Source organism: Ochotona princeps, unplaced genomic scaffold (genome assembly GCF_030435755.1).
Source record: "Ochotona princeps isolate mOchPri1 unplaced genomic scaffold, mOchPri1.hap1 HAP1_SCAFFOLD_3048, whole genome shotgun sequence".
NCBI classification, from domain to species: domain Eukaryota; kingdom Metazoa; phylum Chordata; class Mammalia; order Lagomorpha; family Ochotonidae; genus Ochotona; species Ochotona princeps.
In genome coordinates, this window is record NW_026698639.1 from 16,841 (window position 1) to 21,439 (window position 4,599).

General features: G+C 50.0%; 1 non-coding gene across 1 annotated transcript; it reads right to left on the reverse strand.

Annotated features, from left to right (window-relative positions):
- Window positions 1-634: 634 nt before the first annotated feature.
- Window positions 635-707, reverse strand: TRNAV-UAC (transfer RNA valine (anticodon UAC)). Its single transcript has one exon. It is a non-coding gene; the product is annotated as a tRNA-Val (tRNA).
- Between the last annotated feature and the right edge of the window lie 3,892 nt (window positions 708-4,599).

Sequence of the window (4,599 nt, forward strand, 5' to 3'; positions counted from 1 at the left end):
GATGTTGAGGCCGTTTAAGATCTACCTGCTTGTGCTGCGCAGGAAGTGTATTCAGTGAGCTGCATATTCATACACACATAGTCAATGTGCAGGGCCGAACCTCGTATGCAAAATGCGGGGAATGAGATTGGTGCGCTGAGCGATCTACTACGGTCTAATCGCGATGCGGCTCCCTAGCGAACCAGACCTATTACGTGCGCATACGCATTCTCAAGTAGGTCGACTGCATCACCGAGTAAAGAGAGGCGGCAGGGTTTTATAAACGCACTCGTGTACTCCGGGTGCAGGAAGTGCATGAGAAGGGCAAGGCTCGATCTGGAAATAGACCCCATTCTTGCAGAAAGCAGGCACGGTAGACACGGATGTTACAACTACTCACAGGTTCTGACAGATGTGTAGCAGGAATAGTTTTATTTACGCCTCGTGAACAAGGAGATGCTTCATCTACAAGTTGCCGCACCGGGTGGGCGCAGGCTCTACGGCCGCCTGCCCGTAGCAGAGCCGGACGCGATGCATACGTATCGTCCATTCTGCAGCGCATGGCAGTGTGTGTGTCAGAAGCAGTCGAGAAACACATTTATCAACCGAGTTTAACAAAAGAGCTCTGCTGCCGTAATAGAACCTACCGCCCCACTACGGGCGCCGGGGATTGAACCCGGGACCTTCTGCGTGTAAAGCAGACGTCATAACCACTAGACCACGCCCGCCCAGCCGCGGTTGGAAAGCTTCAAACGCAGTAGCACCACTGTTGAACGCGCTTTTTTCCGCGCCGTATCCGTGACCACCACCGCCACTTCACGGCGCCTCCAGTCTTCATGATACACGACTACGTAGTACGTGCATACCTCCAAGAGTGCAGTCAAAGAGGGCTGGAAGGTAAGACTTCCGAGGAGGACTGTCATAGCGCAAATTCTCAGCCCCGCAAGGGACAGTTAAAGAACATAGTTTCGGCAGGAATACCGGGAAATGAAGCCTCTAGTGGTCTGCAGCAGAAGGCGAAAAGGAGGGGTTCCTCACCGGCGAAGTATGAACGTGGCATGAAAAGGGAGAATATACGATGGACATAGCCGCGGCCTGTGAAGTGTAGTGCGTTCTGTAACTCAGTGAGCCACCGGCTATTGAGTCCCAGGTGAAACAGGTGCCTAAAACGCCAAAGAACAAGTCAACTACCATGTAAACAGACCCATAGTCTCATCTATAACAGTACGTCGATGCAGCAGGGTGGGCGGCTCGCGCGTGAATACCGACGCCCCGAAGAGAACAGGGTCCTGTACTCTGCTCCGGGCTGAAGAGCTCACCTGCCTTCTGCCCGAAATGCTGGCCATTTTGGTGGGCAACACGAGATGAACAGGCACGTCTGCGCCGAAAGGAGTGGTGACCACGAAGAGTACACTACCATGGTACATACTTAACTCAAGCACCTATCCTGTTCGTACACCTGCACTTTTGAAGGCTGTCGGCGATGAATGCTTCCGAGGATGTTCACGGAGAAGAGGTTTTCGATCCTTAATTCTCCCCGATATACGCTGTGACTACGAGTGAATTTGTGCTCAGCCTACCGTCCACCGCCGCGTAAAGTATGCTACGTTCTGCCTCCCACCCTTTCTATAGTTGTGGTGGTCGCGAGATAGTCGCGCTGGCGTAGATTCACCCCTGTGTCGCACATTTTCTGGAAAGTGGTCGGGGCTAGGAATATGTGGGCATATCACTTACGGATATGCCACAGGTTATGATAGAGCCTATGAGGCGCACTTTCTCAGTTTGCCCTATTGGAATCCTGCGTCATATCTGCGGGGAGCCAGTCAATCGCATGGATAAGTTTTCTGAGGTGTCCAGGCAAATATATAATCAAGACGTTGAACTATATCTTTGCAACCAGGTTGTCATGGGGATGTTGTACGAGGTCCTCACTTTTATGAAAGCGTCCCGTTCGCGATTTCAAATGTCCTCATTAACTTCTCGTGAAATGTCACTCTTGCAGTGCTCGCCCCTGCCGTTTACGCGCCGGGAGAAAGGAAAAGCGGAGCCGCCGGCCGCCGTCGATAGTGATGGGGACTGCACTTCACAGGCGTGTTCGCTTTCCGCGAAATGATCTTAAGCTTGAGCGGGATCGAATCAAGTCAGACGTTTTCGCGTGGGTAGCGAATGCGACACAAGTATGCTTAGTCAGCTCTAGCACGCAGTGTTGTCGACGCACTTGAACAATGTGCGAGTTATCTTTCGAATAAAGTCGTACACCTGTTGCAATCTGCGGCAGCGGTAATGGACATGGTGAAGCAGGCAGTGAGTATCAACTAGATTCGACGTTGCCCATGAGTATACAACTGTGTCCGTCAACGTCGATGCTGCAGCCAAGTCGATTGGAGTCCTATTGTGGCAAATACCTGGGAGCAGTTTTTCGGGAAAATGGCACCAGTTGCGTACTAAGAAAAAGCAAAGCCATGCTAGAATGTCATTCCCCTTGTATCTCGCAGTTCAGATGGTGGTGTCGGAACCAGAAGTGTCAGGTCCTTAACGGAATTGAACCATTCATACCGCGTAAAACTCGCAAGTGGAAGGAAGCACGCCTTGTGGAAACGGGGGTTTTTAAGTAGCACCTTCCGCTGTTTTTTTGATTTATGGAGCGCGTTACAACTGTGAGATGTTTACGAACAATCAGTCGCGGATGCTCGTTCACGATGCTATCGAGTCCATCTAAAAGCAGGCGGGGTGCCCACGAACTCGACAGCGCGAAAGGTCTTCATCTTTAACTAAAACAACTCTCCAAACACGAAAAAACCTATGGCTTTATTATAAATTCAATGTAACGGCCAACGTGTAAATAGGTCGCTAACAACCTGTTAGCGAGCCTCTCCTTGCGTTCCTACGTCACTAAATGATACTATCATGATAGTGTTGTTCGTATTGCATTCATGCAGCTTTTGGAATGGTCGTGCAGTCACAATATTTTCCCGAAGAGGAACCTGCAATATTGTTTCTTACCTGAGCCCTCCTCAGCCCCGTAACTCTGTAGAACTGGCCGTATTTTCCATACGTTCAACGATAAATACACCGCGTTGATCTCGGTTTCAACTTCTGCCGCGCGCAAGCCTTATAACAAACGTCTGCACCGAGCATTACTATAAGCAGCGAAAACGTAGCAGTAAAATCGTTCAACTTCCCAACATTGGAATGCCTGTTCCTAGCTGCATCGCCCTCAACAAACAGCCTTATAAAAGCAATTTTGTCAAAAGCTAGAGGTCTTTCCTGCGACGTCTGTGTTGCTCTACTACATCAAAATACGCACATTCGATGCACTCAGTCTCTCACTTTTTCTGCCGATCTTTCTGTCCATGCCACACTTGACTTACAAACAGGCGCAACTCCCTGATAGATATTGACAGTCGCTCTGTAGAGCGACATATCAGCAGAAAGCTGCATCAGGCAGCTCAACGTCATCTGCAGCTTGTCGACGATGTCGCCTGAGACACTTTCGTGGATCTTGTTAGGAGCCATATGCTGCGGAACCAGGGCGGCCGTGGCAGCGCAAACTTCTGTAAAAGCGCGCACGTTCTGTCTGGAAGGTTCGTCCCGAACATAGAGGAAAGAAGCAACGAAAAAATACATCAGTGTTTTGCGGTAGCATGATCGCATTACACACTCCCTCAATATTCAGATGAACATAGGGTGCAATTGCGATGCACGTTGGTATACAGAAGAAAGCCTATTGTAGCACTCACACGGTTCCCGCTTCCGTTTTTCCCCGTGAAAACATTCGCTAGCCCTCGCACCGCACGATCCGGATTTGTAAGTAGGTGTCTCTAGCCAGACGTGCGCATAGGACCGCAATGGCTAGCCCATAGCACTGCGGAAGTACCATCCGGGGGACTCTCTGTTATGCATAGTGTGCCAACTTCACAACCCCACTGCAGGCTTCTTTTAAAAGGCATTAGCACGTATAGTTATGGCCATACACGCGGAAGCGCGCAAAGCAATGGGAATCAGACGAAGACAATGCCTATAGAAGGAAAAGTAAGGTGATGCACGTGAACGCACACTTCCACTATGCCTTGTAGCAGATGTAAGGGGGGGCTGCGGGGGCACTTGTGCGTTGTTTTTGAGTGCTTTATGTGATAGCAGGGGTTCACGCAAGTGTGCTGCAACAAGCATCGACGACTGTGTCTACCTAGCACCCCATGAGTATGTACACGAAATTCCCTCCTTCATTAGCTGTGGCCTACTACTATTCGCTAAAGCTTTCATGTAGTCTCGTGTAATCTGCGTTCCCATCTACCATAAGTGGCCTGCTCTCTCTAACGCGCGTCTTCTGCGCAACGGCTTCACTTACATTCGTCAAATGGCCCTCGCGCAGATCCTCGTAAGCATCCACACAAAATTGATCTGCGCCACCTGCAAATTATTTCAGCCGAAAGGAGATAGAGATTTCCTACATGTACACATGCGTTTTGCGATTCGCTATGTGCGTTCTTGAGTTCTGCGTCATGTGCGTTAGTTTCTCCGCCTGTTCTCTCTACTGATGCACGCAGGCTTCATCTTGGACGCAGCCAATTCCGTATGCGTGAAGAATCTCAAGCAGCCTTTTACTCTCACTTGTCCGCA